The sequence below is a fragment of the Lycorma delicatula genome, chromosome 6 (genome assembly GCF_047948215.1).
Source record: "Lycorma delicatula isolate Av1 chromosome 6, ASM4794821v1, whole genome shotgun sequence".
Lineage (NCBI taxonomy): Eukaryota > Metazoa > Arthropoda > Insecta > Hemiptera > Fulgoridae > Lycorma > Lycorma delicatula.
The window spans coordinates 49,653,072-49,671,231 of record NC_134460.1 but is presented as its reverse complement, the minus strand read 5'-3'; the positions used below and the strand labels follow the sequence as shown (position 1 = coordinate 49,671,231).

The 18,160-nt window shown below is 28.1% G+C and overlaps 1 protein-coding gene across 2 annotated transcripts in view; it reads left to right on the top strand.

Moving 5' to 3' along the window:
* Mp (collagen XV/XVIII-type protein multiplexin) overlaps positions 1-18,160 on the top strand; it is a 1,718,393-nt gene that overhangs the window by 1,275,001 nt on the left and 425,232 nt on the right. The window lies entirely within an intron of this gene.

Genomic DNA, 18,160 nt, shown 5'->3' with positions numbered 1-18,160 from the left:
AACACGTAAATGACATCAATTACTTTAAATGCGTGTTAGACTAACCTGAAGTTTTTTCTTTGTTAGAAAATTATTTTTACTCTTCATCAACAGCCACGAACTCAGCAGGCGCCATGTAAAAATTTTGGCACGTCAGACAATCGGATTATGTAGGTACATACTGTATACACAAAAGCCGCTTGCCCTTGAAAAAGACGTGATTGTCGGGCTAGTCTCTTTCATTGTTTTCACGACACATTGTTATGAAAATGTCATTGACTTTTAACAAGTAGTATTAAATACGATACACTCATTTTATAAATTCAAGGTATATGTAAAATTAGATATAGATGTATTTATAATTAATTATTTTCATTGCAATGCATAAAATGTTAATTAACTATCCATTTATTGTAATAAAATTATTATTAGATCGTTGTTTTATGTTGTTTAATGGCTTTTATGACTGATATAATGAACCTTTATTTAATAATAGTAAATCGTTAACAACGCTAAAGTCAATAAACACAATATCAACATTAAAATCGTACATCAAAGTTTCTTCTCACGCTTCACACTATACCTATAAAAATAGATTCAAAAATTTTAAAATATTCTCAAATTTTCTATTTATATCTTGGTGTTCAATAAACAATTAATAGTGTGTTTAAAGTTGTTTGTACCTGATGATTGTAGGCATTACAATAATGGTAAAAAAATTTAATATTTCATATTTCCAACAGAATACTTTAAAACGGAATAAAAGTATTATTCTACTAATAGTAAACAAAATTACTCCTGTCAAAATTTTTTTATTACTTAACTTTTAGAAAACAAAAATCTGATGTAGATAACACATGACTTCCTTGTACGCCTATTAAATTACTTATACACATTTATGCTGCACTTCATTTAAATTTATTTCATTTGAAAGTGAGATACGATCCTCAAATTCTTTAATAAAATAGACAGTTACACAATTACATTGCGGTGGACACCCCATTGCATCAATTTTTTTTGTGGTGTCCGCATCAGCATTTTATATTAGTTTATATATTAATTTTGTTTCGCATCAGTCAAGTAGTTATCTGGTGTAAGTGAGAACGTGTCGGATCCGTAACCGTGGACACACATCGGTTTGATTCCGAATTCATATATATATATTTTTTAAGGTTTTTTTTTTGGTTTAAATATGTTGATTTATTAATAATTATTAACCTCTGGTAAAGATTTTGAATTAAAATGAAAAGTACATAAAATTTTATTTCACTAATAACTTCTGATATTATTCATATTTTTTTAAAAATTGTTATTGAATTATGATTTATCGTAAATCATTTTATGCAATCAGAGGTTAATAATTATTGATAAATCAATATATTTAAATTTAAAAAAAAGTTTAAAAAATATATGTATATTAAATCGGATTCGAACCTATGTGCCATCCCCTTGTAAGATCCAAATATTTTTTAATTAAAATTTCATTTGTATATAAATCTTTTCCTTTCTTTTTCCTGTTTAGCCTCCGGTAACTACCGTTCAGATAACACTTAATAGAATGAATGAGGATGATATGTATGAATGTAAATGAAGTGTAGTCTTGTACATTCTCAGTTCGACCATTCCTGAGATGTATGGTTAATTGAAACCCAACCACCAAAGAACACCGTTATCCACGATCTAGTATTCAAATCCGTGTAAAAATAACTGGCTTTATTTGTCTATAAATCTGGAAGCAATGAAAATAAGTACCACATATGATTATATCGCTGAAAAGATCTCAATGAAGCCTTTTTACTGCAGTTAAGGAAAAGTCCAAAATCCGAATTTTTTTGGATTTTGGGCTTTTTTGATTCTTTTGGTTCAGTCGATTGCAATCAGAAGAGGATGTGCACAGCTACATGTTACAACAGCCATAAATCCAAAATTTCAATGTTCTAAGGCTAATCTTTTTTTTAGTTATGCGAGATACATACGTAAATACATACCATGTTTACGTACGTACAGACGTAACGCCGAAACTAGTGAAAATGGATTAGGTGATGGTCAAAATGCAAAATGGATATTTCTGTTGAAATCTAAAAACCGAAATTTTTCGCGATTACAATACGATTACTCGTATATTCTTTGCTTCGTATAAGGAAGTAAAAAACTAAACATGACCGCTATGTGGCAGTCATTTTCAACCGCTACCTAGAGAACGAAATCGGTAACTTCTGGACGTAGTATTTGAATTCGCATTTGATTTTCTAATGAGCGTATTTTGAGTGCTTTAACCGTGCGGCTGATAAACATTGTTGTTTAATGTAGGGTAGGTAAAGAGCGTGCGGTGACAATTTTGTATGTAGTATATATTTTCAATTTTTTTAAATCTATTTAAACACACATACACACACACACAAATATATACTAGCCTTCTGTCACATCTTTGCCTGCGCTATACGGTTACTTCTTTTTCCGTTGCGGTCAATCTTTAAATTTGTGCTTTTTATTCAGACAATCGGCGGCAGATGCATCCAGTCACACATAGAGTAATGGTGGCAGTGGCAGTCTTGGTCGGGCCACAGTATACCTTCACACCCATTCAAAAATTGGATTTAAAAAAGACCTACAAATGGTTTTTAAATATTTATCTGAGGAGTATTTGCAAGCCCAAATCTACTGAATATCTCTTTTATTGTAGTCGGGATTGGGAAAATTTACAATCATTGTTCAAAATGTTTTTTTCCCTTCATCATCCCCTTTCAACGTCGAATTTTAGAGGTCTACAAATTGGTTTATTGACATGAAGATTACACTCACCAAAAATCACGTTGATTTTTTTTCATTTGATACCGAGAAATTAAAAAAAACAACAGGGTTTAAAAAAATAATAAAAAATCTATTTTAACCTTGAAACTCAAGAATTTAAAAAATCTAGAAATTGGTTTTTAGTTATTCATAATCATTCAGTTCAAACTCAGCTAATATAGTGACAGACACTCATAGTTCACAATTCATATGAACATGCCTGCCGCTGCTGCTAACACACACACACACACACACACACACACACACACATGTATATTTTTCGAGATGAAATATCTGAAAACCTTTTCAGTTATGCCAAGAAACTTGGTAAAAATATAGTGTTTTTGTTTATCCCGAACAAAAACAAAACCCTCTTCCTATTTATATAATAGCATAGATAGATTCCTTTATTTAAAATAAATTGAATTCTATTATTATGTAATATTAACCATTCCACTGATTCTAATTATTCAGTTCAAACTACGTTCACAGTTCATTAATTAATTTCATACAGGTTTGTACTTCAACCGGGAAATCTCCACAACTCCATTTATTTATATATATATATTTTTTTTTTCTTAATGTTTCAAGATGAAATATATCCAAAAAACCTTCTCAGTTATGCTCAGAAACATGGGTAAAAATTTGGTTGCGATTGATCGGGTAGTTTTTTGTTTTTTACCGAACAAACAAAAACCCTCTTCCTCTTTATATTATGGTGTATATATATATATATATATATATATATATATATATATTTACATAGCGTATTACACGTCCGGTACCATAAAAATTCCAACGCGGGGTCATAAATCGGTTCAGCCTTTGAGCTGCTACGGTGGAACATACGTACACCCTAAATACATTAACTTTTTTTTGGGTAATCGTGTAAAAAATAAGTATTTTATTTTCAATAATAGTTATTAACTGTATTTCTCTCTAGTATTACATAAACAGAATTGCTGTTGCTCTATATTATCTATGATCGATTCGTTTTTACATGTAAAACACAATTTTTGAGGTTTTTGATTTGATTTCAAAACACTTCATTTGATTAACTAAATGTATTTTTTTTTTTACTTAATACTAACTTTATAATTTAATATATATCAAAAAATTATTTTATGAAAACTACTAGGATTTAGCCATTTATTTTTCTTTAACAGAGAACAAGAAAAACAGTTGTTAAGTACGTTTTTAAATTATCTTTTCTTTACTTTTCATTGTTTTTCTTTTTATTCACTCTTCAGCACAAAGAATCATACATTTACAATAATTAAAAAGTCTTGTTTGTTACAACTTTGGAGCTATCTTTGAAATAAATAGAACTTTTTAAGGTATATATATTTTACTTAAACTGTTCATTAAAAATTCTCGGTCTAAGTACCTTCACAACTAACTGCGTTAGTATTTGAATTGTACTGTTTGAATTATATTTATTTATTTTTTTTGAAGTTGTATAGATCAAATGATTTTAATGATAAAATGATTTAATGGTTTAAGAAATCTGAAAAGAATAAATTTATAAAACTTAAAAAAAAATCAAAAATTTTTATAAATGAATAAAAGAAATTATGTTTATAAATCTGTTAAAAAAGAAGACAAACTCACCAACCAGTTTATTTAAAAACATCTCAAAGTGCTAAAAAGTTTTTTTTTATCCTTATGAAAAATAAGCTTAGGAAAGTTTTAAATTCAGTATTAATCGAATAAAAGGATTTTTAATAAAATATATTTTTATTTGAATTTATTTTGGACGATGTATTTACATTTTATATATATATATATATATATATATATATATATATATATATATATAATGTATGTATACATTATATATATACATATATATATAGACTGTTTATTTCACAATTAATTCGATAATTATAATTTGACCGTAATATTTAGAATATTAATTTGTATTTAGTCAAAAAAAAACTGCGGTTAACCGCAAACTTGATGCTCCATAATTGTATTGTTGTTCAGGAAGCAATATACCACATGATTGAAATCTGTTAATGATTTAGCTTATTACGTAAGGAAATAAGGATCAATTTAATACATTTACCAGAATGCGTATTTACATAAGCAAGAGTGCACAATCACAGTATATACTATGCATTTGTATATACGCCTTTATATGTACAATTGATTTATTTTTTTATAACAAACTTCAAAATTACAGTCTGTTATTGATATAAAGCATGATTACAATGAATAATTGGTTTAATAAAATCAAAGAATTACTTATCCACTGACCAGGAATCCACGAGTAACATCATCAAACTTGCAAGTTTAACAATTTTTTTTTTTTTTTTTTTTTTTTTGTAATAAATGCTTAAATTTAAAATTTCACTGCATTATACCTTATACGAATGAATTTTATACTATAATGATACTATCTCCGCGTCACAGCTTCGCCCGCACTACGTGGTTATTTGCGTTTCCCGTAGCGGTCAATCTTCTTATTTTATGTTTTTTAGTCAAGTAACCGTAGGCAGGTGCAGCCAGTCACAGATAAAGTAACGGTGGCAGTGGCTGTGTTGGTTGAGCCACAGCGCTAGATACTTTCGCACTCTTTAAAAAAAAACCCAAAAATGGTTTTTAAATATTTTTCTAAAGAGTATTTGCAAGCCCAAATTTACTCATTTAATATCGTCTGGATTTGAAAAATTTACAATGATTGTTCATAAAACTTTTTTATCTTTCTTCATCACCTTTCAAGGTCGAATTTTAAAAAGCTATAAATTGGTTTACTGAAATGAAGTTTACACTCGCCAAAAATCAGGTTGATTTCTTTAACCTTCATTTATAATATGAAAATATTTTACAATAAGTAAAACACACATAAAAATGAATATATGTGAATAAAACCCCCAAAATACTTTGTGAATCAGGAATTTATTAAAATTCTAAAAAACAAAATCGGTCCTATAGTTCTGGAGATATAAGGAATTTAGAAGCCGACACCGAAGATACATGCGTACCTATGAATGAACATTAACATTCGGAAAATTTCTATTCCGTTTTTTGGATTTCTAAGGTGTCAAAACGTGAATATTCGGTGGAAACCATACATGCCCAAATTGGACCGATTACAATACTTTCCCTCTTAGAGTTATAGTTCTGCTATAGTACTATCTAGATGGGAAAGTTAAATAGTAATTTCTAATAAGAACATTTTGTTCAGACCGTACCGTTCACCCAGCTCCTGACGATTCACTCGGCTCCTAACGCTTCACTTGTCTCCTGATGATTTACACAGCTCCTGGCGGTTCACTCGTATCCATCTACACTATATAAGCCGACTCCGCACTAGATTCTAGCAGTCTCTGACTGCTAGTTCGAAGATCCTCATTTGTGTTTTTTACAGTTCTAATGTTTAGTGAAAATTTACGTTTCATACAGGTAACATGTAAATTATTACACATTTTTTTCAACAGTGTAACATACAGATTAAATTAATCTGAAATACGTTAATATATGATGATCATTATAACTTACGAAAATATATTCTTTAAACATAACTGAACAACGTTTTTTATTTACTATTAAATATGACCGGCAAGATTAATAAGACATAATAAATACACCTAACCAAGGTAATGGCACCAAGGCCGTTTTTTTATTCGACAAATTTATTTTTTTAAATATTTTAATTAATTCAAAAGTTTAATTATTTCATTCTTAATATTTAATGAAAACATAAAAAAGGATTAATCTAAATTCATAATAAGAACCAAATTTTAAACTGGTTTAAATTTATTATCCATTGACTGGCTGCAAATTTATTTCTACACACATAATTATATATATTCCTTCAGGTAAATTCATTTTTATTTTATGTAACCTAGATAAAACGAATTTCGCGTAAAATATACAAAAAAAAAATTGTAATACACTCATTATTTTCTCAGTACAAGTTTAAATTTTGCCAATTCCTTTGTAATTATAAACCTTCATTTTATAATAAAACATTTAACAATTGGATTTAAACGCCTTTATTGATTTTTTTTTAAAGCTTGTTTTCCCTCCTATAAGGAATAGTTTTGATAGATTTTAAACGGTGGATTACTGTTCTAGAATGTAAATTACTCATTAGTATTCTGTAATAGATTTCATAGATCTTCATTTGGAATTCTCCTAATTAAGACGCCTGATTTACTTTGTTGTTATTTAAAATTACTTTCAGTAAAATAACGAAGCAATTTTGTTACGGCTTACATGATAGAACTTTTAAATAAATGAAGAAACTTAACCGTACAAGAATTATCATTTAATTATACTTATTTATTTTAATGCTATTTCATAATAAAATAATTTCAATATTTTGAAGAAGTAAGTGAGCGATTATCCGTATCAGGTAGGTAATTTCGATTAAAAGATATTCGCTGTGATACAGTGAAAATAGGATATCTGAACTTGTCGATTAATTACGTTTAAAAAATAAATAATTCATTCAATAAATTAATTATAGATAATTAAAAATTTGGTTATAATTTTTTGCACAGTGATATCAAAAGAAAATAATAGAAGTATCCTATTCAAAAGCTATGAAAAAAAAAATAGCCTCTTTTTCAAATGCAAAAATAAAATAGTATAGTCACCTATCAGTCTCTCTAGAGTGCGGATATTAAATTTAATTGTGTGAATTTGATAGGTGAACTATTTTGGGACTGATCAGTCTCATGCCCCAAAAAAGGTAAAATGTGGAGGTAACTGCAAAATTGGTAGCTATTTGTTTATTATGGACAAAAAATTGTAAAAAAACAATCATTAAAACATTCTGAGTAAAATAAATAATAATTCATTATAAAAAACAGTATAATAAAAAAAAAAAATGAATAAATTTAGAAGTTATTAGTGAAATAAAATTTTATGTATTTTTAAAAATGTACTTATATAATTTAATAGGCGTTATTACATGTGTGAATCTGTAGTAGATTTGATGAAACATCTGATTATTTAATATTAACTGAAAAATATAATTTACAATCATATTATTTTTGGATTTTTTTAATTTAATTTCTGTTTAATTTTATTTAATTGTTCTGGATTTCTATTTAATTTTATATTATTAAAGTTAACAACAGTGACTGAAAAATAGACCCTCGCATGAACAACGTATCCACTGAGGCGTACGTATCCGATCTTTAATAAATTGCAAACAAGTCTTATCTTTTTGTTATTACTTCACTGATATTTTCGGGCAATATTCTCCTTAATTCGAAGTTGATAATCTTTTCGTTTATTTATTTTTGTTCCCAGTCATTTAATCGCTCTTTGATTTGATATAATTCTTCTGATCTTAACTTTTGTACACGTTCTCTAATTTTCTAATTTTCTCTCTTTATATTCATTGTCCTGTCTTAATCTTTTTATTCTTTCCTTCCTTGGTCCTAACGATTTCTTCCTCTTTATATTTATCACCTTCTCTTAATTTTCTTATTCTTCCCTTGTTCCTAACATTCTTTCTCTCTTCATATTCATCTTCTTGAGATATATTTCTTCATGTTATTTTTCTTTTTCCTGTAAGATTGTTTCTTTTTTTATTTTTTATTATTCACCAAATAATCCAATTCTAAAGACCGAATATTTTACAATTAACATAGTTCGAAATTTTCAACTGAATAGTTCGAAATTAACATTGTAACCGGTATACAGGAGTTCACTAAACGGAATAGTTTAATTATTATTATTAACGTTTATTTATATTACACACCAGAAATCTGAAACTTTTGTTAATCAGCAGCTCACGAAGATACGAATAATACTGAACTAGTAATAAGAGTAATAAAGGGACTTCTAATTTATCCTAATATTTCATATGGTTGTTGAATTAATATATGTATAAATATTTAATTTTAATAAAAACTAATATTTCAGCAATTGTGTAATTGGCCACTTTATTAAAGAATTGGAGGATCGTGTCTCACTTTCAAATGCAATAAGTTTAAATGAAGTGCAGCAAAAATGTGTATATTTAATACAGGGAAGTCCATATCAGATTTTTTTTAAGATAGGTCATATGAAATTAATATTTTCTAAATTTATATTAAAGCAATTTAAACTAAATTTTTTATAAGAAATGCCACATTTAACATATCTTAACGTACATTAAAAATATTTCTATTTATATTGTACTTACTTTATTTAGGTGCAGTACATAAATTTTTATATTTAAACTATAATAATATATTTTCATTAAAAATACGTGTTAGTATTTCACAATTAGTTAAAACAATCGCGACAAAATCGGCCCAACCGTTTTAGGGAACACATCTGCTGCAGCGCCCTTTGGTGGCCTATACGCGTAAAACGAATCTAAGATCGTGTTCTGAGGTGATACCTATGCAGTGTAATAAACCGTATCAAAATTGGCTAAGCCGTTTTAGAGAAACACATATACTGTAGCGCTCCCTGGTGGCCTATAACCGTAAAACATGTATAAGAACCTGTTGTGAAGTGTTACCTATGAAATGCAAAAAACCGCATCGAAATCGGTCCAGTAGTTCTTTGAGGAAAATGGTAACAGACATATACACACAACCTCTTATCCCAAACACATATACTGTCTCCATTCCGTCGTGGGTAAAAATAAATAAAATTAACCATTTCATTAAAATCCTTAAAATCAGATTTATGTAATAATAAAATTTAAAGACAAGACATTATAAAAGCCATAATAAGAGAAAGGTTTTATACTAATCGAAAGTTTTGACTAAACAATTAGCTACGGTTGGATACTTTTTTCTCAACAAAACAATTTCGTGTATTCCTACAATAAAAAAAAAAATTAACCATCTGCATTATTTAACCGACGCAATAAAGTACTGATTCATGAAGTTAACACCTTATAATAACTTTTTAAATTATCATATACCACCAGGAAAATGAAATTACGGCTTTGTTATCATCATTAAATTCTAAATTAAAATCAATTAAATATTCTTTTTTTTAAATCGTCTCGTATATATATATATATATATATATATCTATTATGTTTTTATTACAAGTTTATAGTTTAATTTTATTAACGAAATAAGCTACATTATTTGAAATTAAATGTTTTATAAAAATATGATCCTTTCATTTAATGTTTGTAATAATCATAAACTTAACAAATAAAAATTTATATATATAATAAAGCATACCGTTTGAAGTTGAAATAAAAATGATATATAAATAATTTTTTTTCTGAAACGTTCAGTGGTTTAATAAATTAAAAATAATGATGTAAGCCTAATGAGGTTTCCCCTTTGTTAGATGCTTTATTACTACGTTCCTTGAAGTTTTATATATTTAGTCAAAAGTCGTATCGTATCTCTTCATTGAGCGATTTGGTTTCTTCTTATTAAACGGTTGTTAACGTTCATTAAGTATATGGAACCATCTATAATTTCTCGTAAAATGTTTTGTCATTGTGGTACTACTTCCTTCTTTTTTTTTATGTACAGCAATAGGCCGTTACACAAAAACTACTTTAAAAATTTATATGGAGTATAGAGTTTTAATATAATAAAAAATGATTATCATGAAATAAAATAAGAAGTAAGAAAAGATAAAGACGTATAAGAAATCAATTTATAGGAGTTGTAGGTTCAAATAAAAAAAGGTTGATTGATACTGTTCAGAATGAAAACTATTAGGATAAATTAAGTATAAAATCTCACTGCAAGATGAACTAGGCCGATAAACTACCAAAGATTCCGGGGGTTAGTTTATTTATTTGTTATGTATTATTGTTTTTCTTTTTTAGATTACTATCACAGAAGGCTGTAAGTTAACTTATAACTTATTACTAATTTACTATAATTAGTATAATGCCTTGTCCTTATCATATATATAAAATACTGACTTTAATTGAGCCCCACAAACATGTAATCAGACAAAATTAAAATTAATCTATTATTTTTATTTGATGCAATATAAGCTTCTATAACATGACAGATCAATTGTTTTGTATGACTATTATTTTGTAATTGACGAGATAAAAACAAGCACAAGATTGTCTATTATTTGAATAAAAGCACATATTAACATTTTCCATTATAAGCTCACTATTTCAAGTACGCTTTAATAAAATAAGATACCTTTTTTATAATAAAATGGTTAAAATATTCTGTTAATAAATTATTAATCCCTAATTTATATCCTGAGTTATCATCAAGTGTAAGTTAATATATATAAAATTCATTTATATATTTAACATAAATTTATATATTTTGTTGAGAATATTTATTTAAAAAGACGTTTCAATTAGTTTAAAATGCCGATCTTTGAGGCAAAGTGGTAGCGACTTGGATTTTCATCCAGAGATCCGAGGTTTGAATCCCGGTCAGGCATGGTATTTTTAATAAGCTACAAAATTCCATTTAAATATTCAATTACAAGTTTCTATCGTAAATTGATTCATCCAGCAAAAAAATAAATAAAAGCATGACAGATATAAAGACGATTTCGGGATTATTTTTTACTGATGTTACGATTATATTACTGAAACAATGGATGATTTTTTCTTGTAAACTCTTTATAATTGCAAAGTTCCTCTTCACTAATTAGTAATTCCCCAATTGACTATCTTGAAAGCTGAAATATAGAACATTTATGATAATCATTTTTGATAATCTTGTAGGAAAAGTAAGAATAAATTGCACTGATTATTAACCTGTCGGGTGATTTTAAAGGGTTGGAATATTGAATTACAATATTGTAATATTTTTTTTTTAAACATTCAAGATGTTTTGTTATTAACGTCAGGGAAACCCCGTTTTAATAAATATCGTTTCTTTTATTAATAAATTTATTAATTAAATTCATTTCTTTAATGAACCATTATATATTAAAAAAAATGTAATGATAAAACGAAAAAACTGATGTGGACTTTCTTGTACGCCTATTAAATTACATATACAGAGTTTTTTTTTTTTTTAAATGAAAAGTTTATAAAAAATTATTTCATTAACTTCCTTTGAATATTTTTTTATATATATATATTTTTTTTTTATTGTTGTTATTATTGAATTATTTTTTGTAAAAGTTGTTTTTTTATAATCAAAGGTTAATAATTATTAATAAATCAATATATTTAAATTTAAAAAAAGGAAGTTAAAAAATGGTGGTGAAGTCTGATTCAAACTGGTGTGCTTTCCCCTGGTAAAATCCAAATATTTCATTAATAAAACTTTTATAAAACGTTAATAAGGTTTATTAAAGAAACTTTTATTAATAAAACTTTCATTGGTTTCTCTGGAACCAATGAAAATAAGTACCACTTATGATATATCGTTGAAAGGCTCTCAATGAGGGCTTATTACTGGAGTTAACAAAAAGTCCAAAAAAACTTTTTTTGGATTTTGTTTTTTTTGGACACTTTTGTTTAAGTCGATTGCAATCAAAAGGGAAGGTGCACAACTAGATGGTACAGTAGTCCTAAATCCAAAATTTCAACATCCATCGGCTAATCGTTTTTGAGTTATTCGAGATATATACGTACGTGCAGCCGTCACGCCGAAACTAGTAAAAATCGATTCAGGGTAAGTGAAAATTGATTTTTCCGTTGAAAACCTATATTTTTCGGTATCACAATACTTCCTTTACTTTGTACAAGGAAGTAAAAAATAAATCTTGAAGTTAATTTAATGCTCGTTACTGTAGGATATAAGAACAACATATTAAAATCTCATGTAGCGTACGTTTTAATATTTTATTATAATTAAATAAAAGAGTAAATTTAGCTTATTTATCTCTAAGATTGTATTTATATACTAATAAAAACATATGAATTTCAGAAATTACAAAAATATATAACGTATTAGGAAAAACGCTGTTAAAAATAAATAACAATTGCCATTTATATTGTTCATGTGGACAGTATTTTTTGAATTGGAATTACTATTCTATGAACAGTAATTTTATACAGAATTTAACAAATAAAGTACTTTGCAAGAAAATTTAACCAATAAAATTAAAACTAAATAAGTATAAAACAGTACTTCTATGGTAATTTATCGTGGAAGGTTTAACCTATACAAACACTTTGTATTAGAAATATTGTGAGCATTGCTTTAAGGTCCAAAGGTCCAAGGACTGTCGAAGATATGTCTTCAGTATATTCTAACATTTTTTGTAACAGTATGTTTTTTTTTGTTTTTTTAATAAAAATCAATATAAGATTAAGTAAAATAATTTACCGAGAAAGGCACGCTGCTGGACAGCAGGAGGAGAACGGTCTGGGAGACAAACGTTAGATTTGAAGATGTACTTCTAACGTAAACAATGAAATATATATGTAGTCTCTCGAATGATAAACTGGAAATAGTGTGTGACGTCATTAATATTTGTTGTATCAGTAATAGAAGGGAGACCTACTGATGGTGGTTTAGCATTGAACATTTTTCCTTCCACCGTAGTATAACTTCTTAACTACTGTTTGTTTTCTCCAACCAATATTCCAGCTACTGCCGGATCTGGATGTATATATATATATATATATAGGCAAATGTAATTACTACTACTAGCTTGGCAGGCCGAGGTAGCTGCAGACGTAATGTAATATAAGTGTACCGGTGAACGTGTAGTCTGGAACAGACTCGGGTCAACCACACTCCTGTTTCATGTGACGTGTGGTTAATTGAAACTCAACCACCAAAGAACATCGATATCCACAGTCTGGCAATCCAGTCCATATAAAAGTAATTGCCTTTACAAGGGCTCGCTCTAACTTTGAACTCTCCACTTAAAATACTAGTTAAAAATACCTTGTCCACCTAACGATAGCATTACCGTAAAATTATATAAAATTGGATGATATATTTGTGTCATAAAATAAACGAAATACCAAAAAGTTGAATTAAAACAGGACCTCACTTTCCTCGATCAGTTATTATTATTTCCAATTATTTATTATAGCTCCTACATAATAATTATTTTTACTAAGAACAATAAAACGAGATTAAATTAGTTATTAAACTAATTATACTTAATTAAAAATTCGTTTATTATTATCTTTTACATCCATAATCTTATATGCATATACAAATAATTTACTTCTAACAGCAATCCAGTAGATCAGTACTTGTGATTTATACAAACCGTAAAGCTGTTTTGTATAAAATATGTTCACTAATGGCCAACGAAATGTATTATGAAAGGATTTAGGTTAATTACTATGGTATAGGATAACCGACGGTTATTCGGTACTCACAGATTTTAATGCTTTTGCTAACTTCATTATCAGGGTAAGTATTAACCACACGTGTTTTTGTGTACAAGTAAATACAACGCATCTGTTTGCAGTTATTTAAAATTAATTACTTTTATATTGTATTATAACCAATTTATCACAATTTAATTCAAAGATGCATAGCGATATCCACAGAATTACATAAATTCATTCGAATTGTTCAATTTAAACGGATTTTTATAAGAAGTTATAGTGCAATACCGGAAATCTTGACAATGTGCTATACAGTTATCAGCTATAATCTAAATTCAAAATCTGGCATAAAGAAATAAATATAACTAATTCTTTTGCTTAATAAAAAAATTAAGTTAAATTAAACTATTAACATGTAAATTCGTTTTGTTTATATGATTATAAAGAGAAATCGTAAAATTATTATTAGAATATTCTGTCAACGAATCTCTTCTTGAAACTTTAAAAAATTGAAAACGTTAATGATTTTTTCTTAACATATCTCAGAATACGTATTTTCTTCTTTATAGATCTACGCATTGAATTTTATAGAATTTAGATTTTTGAATCCTATTTTAAATTTTGTATGTAAAAGGAAGTTTTAATCCTTTTAATGTTTTGGAATATTTTTATTTCTAATTAAAAAATCTTTACTCCTAACTTTAGATTATTAGAAGAAAAAAAACGTTTTATTAACTCCTTAATCATTTTTTTTATAAAACTTGATAGATATTTGTGAAATCTGTACTATTATGTAAGGAGCAAGAGGGTTTTTGTGTGTTCGGGATAAAAAACCTACTCGTTCTGTTACAACCAAATTTTTACCCATGTTTCTTGGGATAACTAAAAAGGTTTATAGATAAATATTTCATCTCAAGAAAAAAAAAATGTATACAGTAGTAGAGATTTGCCGGTTGAAACAGAAACTTTGATGAATTGGATTAATGAACTGTGAGTCTATCACTGAGTCAGCTGGGTTTGAACAGAATGATTTGAATCATTCAAATGAATAATATTACAAAAATAATAGAAACAAATAAAATAGTATTAAATAAATTAAAAAAAAAAAAAAAATGTTTTATAATAACGGGCTTCCCGTTGGGACTGCGTGTGAGGTTAGAGTGGTGAGGTATGCCAGCACCTTGTGGGAAGCTAGACCGATCACCATCATCAACTGGTAACAAACGGGGTGCCTTGGGGCACTGTTTTGGGAGGTGCAATGGTGTGCCCTTATCTCTGAAAACAATCGTCTGATTTTCAAAATTCAAACGGGGTATTTTTTAATAGGTTGAAGGCTAACTTTTGCATGCATCAGGAAAAGTGTCGATGTAATAATTCGCGGTTATTCAGAAATGTATATATAAAGTTTCTGTAATTTCATCACACGATAACCAACCGAGCGATTACTTTCAAATTGGCAAGATACATCCCTGTTATCCCAGGGAAGGTTTTATGTCATTGACCGAGACCCTAGCTGTCTTGAAGGTTAAGATATTAAAAATATTCGTTATATCTTCTCCCCCAAGGGGGGTAAATTAAAGATATTTATTAAGCAAAAAATAAATTAAACCTTTTACTTCATTATCATATTTTTGTCACCATGGCAAAGAAATAAGTTACGAATTTTTCTTCGATCGAGAAATTACAGGCAATGTTTGCCTAAAATCTCCTGCAAGCAATATTAAAGCATTCCCGAATGGTTGAACGTTTCCACGCAAATCTCGTAACGATCGATCAAGAGCGTAAAGCGATATTTTATGTGCCATCGTGCATTCATCCCAAACAATGAGTTTACATTTTTGTAATACTTTTCCCATACAGGATGCTTTGGAAATATTGCACGTGGGAGTCTCGATGATTTGCATGTTTAATGGCAACTTCAGAGCTGAATGCGCAGTCCTTCCACCTGGTAACAATGTCGCAGCTATTCCAGACAAAGCAAGAGCTAAGGTTATGTTATTATTTGATCGAATCGTTGCTAGAATCAATCTAATGAGGAATGTTTTCCCAGTTCCTCCGGGCGCATCCAAGAAGAAGGTCCCCCCAACTCCGTCATTTATCATTTACATTATGCGATCATAAATGCCTTTCTGTTCACGCGTTAATTTGGGAATGTTTGATTGGACATATGACTGAAGATCACCGATGTTGTAACTCTGTTCACGGCGTAAATCCACATCAAATGAATCAATCGCAGTTCGGGTGGGTGCTGGCATTCCCAATCGACTAAGAACTTTATTTGCATTAGCTAAGCACTTGTCTTCAATATTTATCAATGCTTCATTTTAAATACCTTCTGTAAATTCAGACAAAAGTGAATATTTAACCTAACAAAGGATTTTTTGGTCATTATGTAGGGATATTATTTTCTGTGTATTTGGTTATTTCGACTTTTTTTGATTGCATAGTTTTAAATATATCTGGGCTATAAGAAAGTCGGGTGTTTTAATTTATTTACTGTAAGTCATCTTTCTTGGTGGCTTTTCTTTTTGTTTTGGTGTTTTTTTTGTTTTTTTTTAATAAAATACAAATGCTTTAGCTGTTAAATATAATTCAAAGAAATTTGTTACCTTATCAGTTGTGATTTTGTATACATCGGCAACGGCCATACGGGCTCTTTGTGATTGGTCGTTGTGTTTGACAGCGGCCATCTTGCATTGATCTGATTGGTTTTCCTCTGTTTACATTTCCATCTGATTTATTAGCCTCTGATTTATTAAAAAACTGTACAAATTAAAAATTGATAGATAGATTTATTAAAAATAAATGAAAACAATCTTTGATGCGGGTTATATATCGTGATAAAATTTGAGCTCAATCGGAGCAGAACATTTTGAGTTTTTGAAGCGTACACAAACGAACTTAACATTTTTGTATAAAAATGTTAATAAAAAAAAAAATATATATATATATATTTTTATTTTTTATTTTATGTTTTTATATATATTATATTATATACTAGCATCCCCGTCATGTTATGTTTTTCAGTCAAACAACCGGAGGAAGACTTATTCAGGATTCCAAAAAACAAAAATTTTCGTTTATTTATTTATTGCTACTGTTAGCTTACGAAGTAGACTCCAAATCTGAGTTTATTACTTATATGTAAGGAGCTTATAGTGTAAATTATCTAAAATCTAAATAGTAAATTAATTCCTTTTTTTAGTGATTTCTAATGACTTATTTTATTAATTGGATTTAGAATATTGATTATTATCTCTTTTTTGGATTGTTAATAATAATTACTAACAATAGAAATTATTTTTAATACAACTGCTGGAGGAAGTGAAAACAGGGATAATATTGTCAAACTGCATTATTTTTACGATCTTTTTAACAGCTTAACCCACATATCAGCTATTTATCAACCGATCTGAATAAATGTGATGTAACTTTTTTTGCAATAAAAGGATTAACATTTTGTCATATAAAATGTAATTCGATAAAACTAATATTTACAGAGCTAAAATTTTCAAAATAATTTATTTTGTAGAAGCATTGTTGGGTACATATACAACAAATTTCATTAGTATATCTCGACCTATTCTTAAGAAATAAACTTTTACTGAAAAAACAGAAAATGGCGAACAGAAAGAAAATAAAGCGAGGTAGGGCGTTTGTCCACATGAACGTTTTTGTTTATTTTGATGTCTTGAATCAGTCTTCTACAAGTTTGACCAACGGCTCCCAGAAAACGAGACCAACATCTCTCTCTAAGTATGTGTGTGTGTTTGTGTGTATACATTCATTCATACACACACACACACCCGCGCGCGTGCGCGCTTTAAATTGTAGAATTTACTGATTGTTTTACGTGTATTTTTGTTTAAAGCTTATCTACACAAAATTAAATTTGTAAAAATAAATTATAGTTCTGAAGTTATATAACTGTTTAGATGATATATTTCTGTATTGATTATTTTTTTAAATTTATCCAAATTAAATTTGCGTGTGTCTATTTTCTACAATATATTTTGCAATAATATATTTATTGATATAGAGAGTTTTTTAAAACTTTTATTAGCATTCTTATGTTTTTTAATTCTTACTTTAAATGTGTGATTAGTGACAACTTCATGAAATGTGTTACCATTTTCATAGTCTCATTTTTGTACTTCCGATTAATTTTCCGCCTAGCACTATTGCAGAGCTATAGCTTTAGAAGGGAAAGTATTGTAATGTGTCCAATTTGGG